Source organism: Solanum tuberosum, unplaced genomic scaffold, assembly GCF_000226075.1.
Source record: "Solanum tuberosum cultivar DM 1-3 516 R44 unplaced genomic scaffold, SolTub_3.0 scf00487, whole genome shotgun sequence".
Lineage (NCBI taxonomy): Eukaryota > Viridiplantae > Streptophyta > Magnoliopsida > Solanales > Solanaceae > Solanum > Solanum tuberosum.
In genome coordinates, this window is record NW_006239408.1 from 38,553 (window position 1) to 48,477 (window position 9,925).

The following is a 9,925-nucleotide window of genomic DNA, read 5'->3' on the forward strand; positions in this document are numbered from 1 at the left end:
TCACTTCTCCCGAACTTGAATTTTCAGTACAAACAGATAGGATTTGATTTCACTTTTTCCTAATTACCACTTTTCTCTCTAACAAGTGAAAAATACGGGCAGGTTCTAATGCGTGCACTCATTAGAAAGACATTATAATGAACGCAAGAATCACATGCACAACTAACAATCACCTTTACTCTTATTTCGAATTTAATACTAGATTTTCGTCATGGTTCCCACAACCTTAGTTATGGTGTTAACCGCTCATACTTTCAAGACAAAAAACAATTATCATTATGTAAAGCATAACGGAAAGTAACTTACAATAATTTCAAACCAACGAGAATACTTGATTATCAATAACTTGATCACAATCACGTAGTTCAATTTCACAATAGTCAACAAAAACCAAGTCTTCAATAAGGAAAGTATCGCTTCATTCATCCGATAAGAAATAACTTTGTGTGAAAATAAAACCCTAAATAATTAAATAGGCTATACAAAACGAGTCCTACTCATTATTTGTAAGATTAGTAAACATAATTCTCTTCATTATTTTCTAACATAATTATCTTAAAGACTTATTTGTGTTTCCTGATTCTGAAAATGACTGTATTGGTATTATGTATTAATGTAGTTAATTAGTAGTTATAATATCTAGGGAAAAAGGACAAATATAACCCCGAACTATCACAAATGGTATGTTAATACCCATCGTTATACTTTAGGGTTGTATATACCTTACCATTACTCTTTTAGGTTGCGTATAGTACCCTTAAAACTAACGGACGGACACGTGGCTTCATCTCAACCATTTACTCGATTTTATTTGTTTATTTACCTAAAATTAAAAGATCCACCCATGACCCAAATTAAAACACCATGACATTTAAAATTAAAATAAAAAACAAAGATCCCCCCTCCATTAAAACATAACCCAAAACCTTTTAAATCAAACAAAAGACAAAATTGTTCTTCACTACATTTTCATTTGAAGCTCTTTCAAATCTCATTAAAATAAAAACACAGTAGCATGTGCTTTCATTGAAAAACAAGAGACACATTTTAATTTGTAATTGAATGGGGTTGGAAATACTACCACCATTGATGGACAAAACTTCAGGTTTAAAAGTGAGTCTTCAATAGAAACAAAATTTTTGAATTTAAATTGATTTATTGTTGTTGAAAGGGGTTGGAAATACTACCACCATTGATGGACAAAGCTTCAAGAAAAGTGGATTTGCAATCAAATAAGAAAATTTGAACTTAAATTGATTAGTTGTTGTTGAAACGAGTTAAAAATACTACCACCATTGACGGATTAAGCTTCAAGCTTTAAATTGGGTTTTCATTTTTCTTGAGTTTCGCCATTAATGGCGAGCTCCAAGCTCCGGCAAAATTGAAGTTTGATAAAATCAATAAACAATACAGTCAACAACAAATAGATTCCAACGACGGAGAAAAAACCAACAAACCAACAACGAGCTTCATCTCTAGCCAAGTGAATTGAATCAAGTGCACCATATTTTTGTGATTGTTGTTGGAAAGCTTTTTATTTTAATTTTGCACAGGATTGAAAATATTCTTACAATCTATTTGTGTTGTTGAAAGAGGTTGATTAATTGTTATTGTTTGAAAACTTTAAGAAGGATGCATTGAGTTTATTCCAGATGAAGTTTTTTTGTTTTTTTTTTGATAAGCAAGGAATCAATGATATTTCCTTACAAAAAAGATGAAGGGTTATTTGGTTGTGGGTCGGGTGGATCTTTTAATTGCAGGTCGGGTTTATGGGTCCGGTCGTTAGTTTATGGGTTGAAAAATAATGATCAAACGGGTAGTTGATTAGGATTAAGACACGTGTACAGAATGAGGGGGCCGTTAGTGAAAGGGGCATGTGTGTACCAATAATTGGACAGCAGGGACTGAGATGGACCTAAAGTATAACGGAGGGCATAGAAGTACCATTTAGCAAAGTTCGGGGGTAAATTCGTCCTTTTTTCCTAATATCTATCCTAAGCATAACTAAAGGTATCTTTTCTTTCCATTTTTTTTTATCTTCATTAGATTAAAGACAAATATCCAGTAGATTACAAAATTACATCTAATGATTTTTTATACATCTAAACTAGCTAGAAGAAGACAAAATTTGAATTTAAAAATATCGAATTACATGAGAGTTTAATCTTTTATCCAGATGATCTTGAGTAACTCTTAAATTTGTTGGATTAATCAATAGTTAACTTCCTTATTGTTGGGGGTCTCCCGAAGGTGTTATTAGTATACTGACTTCTTCCCTTTCGGATGCGCCAATTAGAGCCCCGATTAAATTCGAATCAAGCACTTTATGTTCATTTGGTGGCACTTCAATAGAATTTTCTTCATACCTAGGACTTGAAAGTACTACCTCCGATTAAGGGTGAAGCACTACACCCATGAAAATTGGCCGGTTGATCACTCCCTCCTGTGATAGTGTAAGTAATGTCTTGATTTATTAGTTTTAAATTATAGGGGTGTAAAAGTAAAAGCAAAAGTACGACCAATTAAATTAATCAATTTTAGTCACAAACAAACCAACCTTCAAGCAACCAATAACAATTACATCTCAATCTCTAATATCTAACGCCAACAACATGACTTCTTTAATTTTATTTAGTAAGTTCTCAAGGAATTTCTTTAACCATAAGGACAACACACGAGATACCAACAAAGTGTTTACAAGACATATCAAGACAAAAAAAAGAGGAAAAATAGAAAAGAAAGAAAATGAAAGTACTATTGTTGTTTATAAAAATTAAAAACAGACCTTTTCAGAAATATTTAAGACATAATACATAAACATTATCCTTAACTTGGCTTCAACGGATAACTATGCCCTCCAACTTTGAGTGTGCACAAGTAGACACTTAAACTTGTATAAAATTGAACAAGTAGACACACGTGTCACACGTAGGATACATACTTTTCATGTAGGGTGTCATGTATGACAAATGTGTCCATTTATTCATTTTTATACAAGTTTAAGTGCCTACTTGTGCACACCTAAAGGTAAAGGTCATAGTTGCCCGTTGATGCCAAGTGAAGGGGCATATCTATGTAGGAGAATAGTTTGTCCTACAATAATAGTGATGCTGAAAGAAAGAGAGAAATAAGACAACCCTTAACAATAATATTCTATTTATTGAGATTCTTTCGTTTATGTCCCTTCGGCCAAATTTAATAATCGGCACTAGTTAAAATATATAAAACCAATATAATAATTATGTATATTATATATTTATACTTAATGATTACTGAGTCGAGTTTGTTGCATATGACTTGTCCAGTACGATTTATATTTTTTGTGTGGTTTACAGACTATTACATAATGAGAATTTTTTTAGTGTGCACAAGGTTCTCACCCAAAGGATAGAAATTGTGGATAGCCCTGAATTTATATATTTTATAAAATAGATCAGACATAGATACATTGAACTATAATTATGTCTTTATTTTCATTAATAGTGATATTATGTCCATTTGCAAATTATCTTAAATTTATATATTTTATAAAACAGATTACCCAAAAATGTTGAACTATTATTATCTCTTTATTTTCATCAATAGTGATATAAAATCATTTGGGGCTGATTTTTGGGGAAACTTACGTGGGAAAGGGAGTTGAATAAAATAAAATAAAATAAAGGAAAAAACGTTGGCAGGAAAGAAAATGGGGTAAAAAATATGTTGGGATGAAGAGTAAAACTAGGTAACAAATTCTTTTTGGAGAGAGATTTTATTCTTCCATCTAAAGAGAAATACATATTTAGAGATGTGAAAAGATTTGACTAAATTTAAATTTAAAAATTGTAGTCAATATTAAAATTAGAATTTGAAATTAAATTCTACCAAAAATATATTAAAATGGATAACTATTAAATTACTATATAAAAAATATTAAAATATTATTGTCAAAAATAAATCACCAATATTTAGGATAAAATGAATCATAACATTTGAAATATTCACGAGAAAATGGCCAAAAGACCCCCAACGTATTGCCGGATTCCCAACTACACACTTATACTTTACGGGAGTCCTATTACCCCCTTGGACTATTTTAAAGTGTAGTTCTTTGCTCCCTAAATGCTGATGTGGCAAAGAAGGTGTAGTGAGAGATAAAAACATGATTAAAATATTAACTTTATAAATATTTAATTTATTTCATATTAATATTCTATTTAAAAAAGAAAAGAAATTATGTTTCTTTCTATTTTTTTTACCTTCTTTATCTTTTCCCTTCAATGTTCATAAGATCCATACACACCGGCGGGCTCACCTCGACCACCAGGTCACCGCCCTCATCAACTTTTCATCACTAAGCCTATTCAGATCTTCAAATCACATACTTTTCATCATATCTCCACTTTTCATCACTTTGAAAATTTGTTGGTAGCTCAAAAATCAAAATCAAAATTGAAAGTTAGAAGAATCGAACTTTAGACTAGTCATTAATGGAAGAGTTCACTAAGTAATAGATTCAATTAATGGAGAAGAATTCATCATTGGGTGACAAACCCTTTAATGAAGAAGACCTATTTATTGAAATTGTTGTAAACATTAATCAGTGATAAAGTTTTTCGTCTGTCTCTAGCTTTAGAGAACGAGATTTCCTGGTGTTTAGAATTCTGGTGAAGGTCGAAAATGTGGTAGTCATGGCATCCTCGTCGTCAAATCTGGAGAAGCTTCAAAGAAAAAGAAATGGAGGAATGGAAAAGAAAGAGAAAAGGAGAAGATGAAAATATAAAAAAAAATATATAAAAGAATAATTATTATTTTTTTTATAAAAAAAGGGTAATATTATGTGGCAGCGCGTGTTGATTACTACCTAATACGAATCTGGGCGTGAGTTTGTAGGGGGCTAGATATTTCACTTTTAAAAAGTTCAGGGGTGATAGGACCCCCGTGAAGAATAAGTGTGTAGTTGAGAATTTGGTAATAGCTTGGGGGGCTTTTGGCCATTTTCTCAAATATTCACCTAAGTATTTATAACTAAATAAAATTAAATGATAAACAAATACATAGGAAATATTCCAACGTTCACAATAAGAATTCAAACATACCTTCCTCAATACACGACAGATACATGGCGAAACATGGTGAACAACCAGACCTTTGTCGTCTTCTTTCCAGCGAGTACGAGGCCATAAGCTTCAGAAGCGAGTCCTCACTCTTACCCTTTTGTACGAGGCCAAAATCAAGCTATCCTTGCTGAAGAAGAACGTCTTGTAATAATTCGATTTGGCCATGATTGGGATGTAGGTAACCTACTATGAATAATTTTTAAAATATAATTGTGAATTTCTTGAAATTTTTATATGAAATTTATTGGGGTTTTAGTAAAAGAAGAATCTTAGAATAGATATAGAAGATTCATATAGTTGACCTCAAATAGTTATGGTATGAGCATTTTTTAACATGTAATTGTCAATTTTTTATATGAATTTTATTGGGTTGTTTGCTGAAAGAAGAATCTTGGAATAAAGGATTCATGTAGTAGACTCAACTAGTTATGGTATGACCTTTTTTGAACATACAATTGTCAATTTCTGGAACTTTTTTATTGGAATTTTATTGGGTTGTTAGCTGAAAGAAGAATCTTGGAATAAATAACTTTAATTGGTTTGTTTGTCCGTTTGAATTGCTAAGTCTGATGAGTTTGTTGTTCCTGTTGGTTTAACTGATTATGGTAGAAAAAGGTTATTCATTTAATGTTTTTATTGGATTGAATCACCTAATTGTGTTATTGTTGATGGAAAATAGAGTATTGTGATAGTAATTTTTATTTGCCTATTTATGCTGAATATAACTGCATTGACCTTTGGAAGGCATGGTCAGTCCAAAGTCTAGATAAAGAGTGAGTGTTGCAGTAGGTCAGATGTTACCGTAATATGATGAGCTTGGGGGTAGGAGTGCAAAAATAATCATATGCATTAGGAGTTGAAGCGTGATCCTAAACAAGATGCTTAATCAACCTGATGAAAAGATTAGTATGTGAGCAGTACTTTACTGTATTTAGATTGGCCTCAACAACATATAGGCAATTATTTGTAATCATTTTAGTAATTTGAACTATTCAGAGTAGTAGAAGAGAAAGCATGTATCTCAATCCAGAGAAAGGATAAAAGGCCAAAACAGTTCATCCCCCCCTCTAAAACTTGGGCAAATGACTTGATTTGAGTTTCATAGTACTCAAGGTTTGGCACATTTTTTTAGGAAAAGGCTTGGGATAGTACATAGTTTCTAGAAGAAATAGTGCTCCTAATGCTAATGGGATGTAATATATAGCAAGCCCAGTATTCATTAACTACAAGAAGCGTTGCACATTTTCAATGGATTTCTTAAGATAAATACACAAGATTTGGACTAAAGCTACAGGGTTGACCGAACCAGTAAGCTTTAGGTTTGACGAATCGTTAAGGTTACAGTTCTGTTTTTCAAACTGCATAGCTTATTGGGTCTCTGCTATTTTCTTTTCCGCACTTTTGAAGCTCTCGAGTAATTATTGGGTTATGTTTGGCAGGTAATTAAGATCCAACCATTCTAAATGTTTCTTCTGATTGACCAAGCAAATAAATTATCGTTTAAGTACTTTATTAAAGATGGAGATTTGGTCATTGTGTATGAGAGGCATGACACAATGAAAGCAGTGAAGGTCAGTGAGGATTGGGTTCTGCAGAATCGTTTTGGTGCTTTTAAGCATTCTGAATGGATAGGTAAACCTTTTGGGTTCAATGTTTTGAGTAACAAAGGTGTTTTTTTTACTTGTTAGCTCCAACTCCTGAGGCATGGACGCTGGTACTGAGTCACAGAACCCAGATTCTTTATATAGCTGATATTAGTTTTGTTGTTATGTACCTGGAGATCGTTCCTGGTTGTGTGGTTCTTGAATATGGTACTGGAAGTGGATCTTTGACAACTTCGTTTGCAAGGGCTGTTTCCCCCACTGGCCATGTTTATACCTTCGATTTCCATGAACAGAGAGCTGCCTCAGCTAGGTAAGACTCTAATACCTAGGAACTTATTTGTGGATTTATAGTCATTAAGTAGTCAATTAATCTAGTTTGATTTCTATCAAGCTTTTGTTGGTTTCAAGTGCATCTATCCTTTACAGTTATTTTAGTGCAAAAATTTAGTTTTAGAAGATGTTTAAAACTCATGTTAAACACATTTTTAGTTGTAGGGCACTCCTCAAGAGGTTATAAAATTGAATTCTTCTTTTAACTGGGGCTCTTTTTACTGACGAAAAACATTTTTATAGGATTTCTTCTTGTAGCAAAATGCTATCTTTTTCTTTTTGATGCTTGATTAAGAAGTTATAAGGTTTCATGAGTTGGCTCTAGAGTGCCAAGGGAAAGAAACATCTTCTCATGCAGCCTTTATGATGTGAAATAATACTACCACCATGTAGCATTGTGCACTAGCACAAAAATGTTGCAAGAGTTGACTAAGAAAATTTGTTCAACACTTGCCTCTTCATGCAGTTATTTGTAATCATTTTAGTAATTTGAACTATTCAGAGTAGTAGACGTCTTCTGTTCGTAATTGACGGTGCTTTTATCATCCTCCGATATTTGATGTCCTCCTCTATATGCATTTGTTTGTCTTGGTTTGGTAGATATTTGATTGGCTCAAATTTTAGCTTAACTACTCGTGATTTATTTTCTCCTATGTTTCTCTAAGTGTAACTTTAATTATTGTCATGCCTCTTATGTTTGCATTGTTAAGAAAATTTAGGTAGTAAACTGGTTACTTCAAAATGAATTTGATTGCTACTTTCTTTACTCATCATGTGAGATGTATCTTTTGACATTAATTGCTCTAATGACTATGCAACATCTTAATTTCTCATATTGTAATAATGAACTTATCTTGATTAAGAGTAATTTGTTTAAGACTAGATAGTGACTATTCAGTAGGTTAAAGAATTATTATTTGAGTCTTCAGTTTGGTTGGTAATAATTTTAGTTGTTTTGTGTGCCTACTGATAGCCTAAATATACAAACCTTGTGAGTAGTCTTTTTTTTAAGCTTAGGTTGAACTTTCTCCCTGCCATGAACATCATGTATGAGCTATTTTGTTCTCTTCTTAATGTTCAAGATTTGAAACAATATCATACGCGTTTGTCTCTTTTGATTGTTACATATGAAAACTCTGATCTTAAATGATATGTTGGATGAACTCAAGAATGTACACCTATTTGCTCACCATTCCTGTTACAAGTACAAATTCTTCTATGATCTGTGTACACATCAACATCCTCATACTACTTGTAGAAGTATACTCAACATATTTGTGTTGTTCTCCGCATCTCCTCTCTCATATCAATTTATTTTTCAAGATGTAAGTTAGAATTCTTCTTAAAGTTATGTGAATATTTCCTTATCTTTGATTACATCTTGTGCATATTTGATTAGCATCACTTCAGTCAGAACTGTGAATACTGCCTCAACATGAACATACCTACATTCAAGGCTAGCATCCCTTCATTTCATCCCTTTTCGGTTAGAAACACCTTGGTTAAATTTTCCATGTTTGATCGTTTCCTTTTTTACTTGAGGTAACTTTAGTTAGCTCGTTTTGTCGATACATTTTAGAAGGGTTAGTACTTGTCTGGTTTGGGTACTTGAATATGAGGCTGCATCAGTGGCCAAGTCTTTATGGACTATCGTATGACATTGAATTAGACTAATCTCCTAAACTGTAGCCAGTGGCTAAGTCTTTATGATTTGTTAGATATTAAAGCCAGCCTATTTTTTGTTTTTAATCTCAATCTAATTTGTATTAGCCTAAGTTATAGTTTTAATTACTTTTCTTGTGATTAATTTCCATGTGTTATAGCAATAGCTTTTGTTGTTTGAATTGGGTTTGCCCTAGTTAAAATAATGGTCCTGATCTTGGAATCTTTCCCCTGGGAATTAATTTTCAAGTATATTATTAGGAAATGTGCTTTCTTAATTATTGAAAGAACCTTCCATTTTGCCAGAACTTAGTTACTTCCTCTATTTATTGTTCATGGTTGAGAATTAAGTCATGGTCAATATCTTTCTATAAAAAAATGGGCGTATTTGTTTGGTTTCCATAAGTTATAAAAAATATTCATTGTAGTGTATATCTCGCTGATAACATTCTCGTGTAATTAATGTGTGAGCAACAAATACTTAGTTTTAAAGATCCTTTTCGATCATTCTAATCTTTATCATTTTATTTTCCTTTCATGTGAAATCTGAGTCCACTTTTGGACTAATTCCTTGCATTTCATCGAGTTGATTTCCTTTGAGTCAGCCCCATCGGTGTTCAAGTGAAAGTCAAGCCTTAAATACATGGCAAACGAAAGCAAAAAATGTAGGAAAAGGGCTGCTAAACAAGCCTGTATACACCGATATACAACTTTTTGTATACGCTGAAAAGAGGCACAAATCAACAGCAATTTAGGCCCAAAGAGGCAGCAGTTTAGGCCCAAAATGCCCAAACTCATTCTCTCTCTCTCTCTCTTTCGATTATTGGATTGCAATTATTTAGTTTTTATTTTCACTAGTTCTAACTTTAACTTTGGTTTAAATCTCTTAAAGACGAATAGGGGTGGTAAAATCAAACCCAACCCGTATGTAGTAATTCAAATTATTTTTTTCACTTTTTCATCAAATTATTTTACACAATCTTTTTCATAATTAAGAAAACAAATTTTTCTTAGGTACTAAAACTTATAAAATAACAAATAAAACGATAAGGATTAGTATTTCTTTCAACGACATCGAGATTTGGGGGGGCGGGGAGGGTTAGGGGAGACTCAGGGCACGACGCCTTGAGATATGTGGGGGGATTGGGGATTGGGGCCTCAGGGGACGACGCCTTGAAAGGGGTGGGTTGGGGACTCGGGCCACGGCGACTCGAGGTCAGGGGGTGG

At 32.8% G+C, this 9,925-nt stretch overlaps 1 pseudogene; it reads left to right on the top strand.

Annotated features, from left to right (window-relative positions):
- Positions 1-6,565: 6,565 nt before the first annotated feature.
- LOC107058318 (tRNA (adenine(58)-N(1))-methyltransferase catalytic subunit TRMT61A-like) lies at positions 6,566-7,020 on the top strand (annotated as a pseudogene).
- The last annotated feature ends 2,905 nt before the right edge of the window (positions 7,021-9,925 follow it).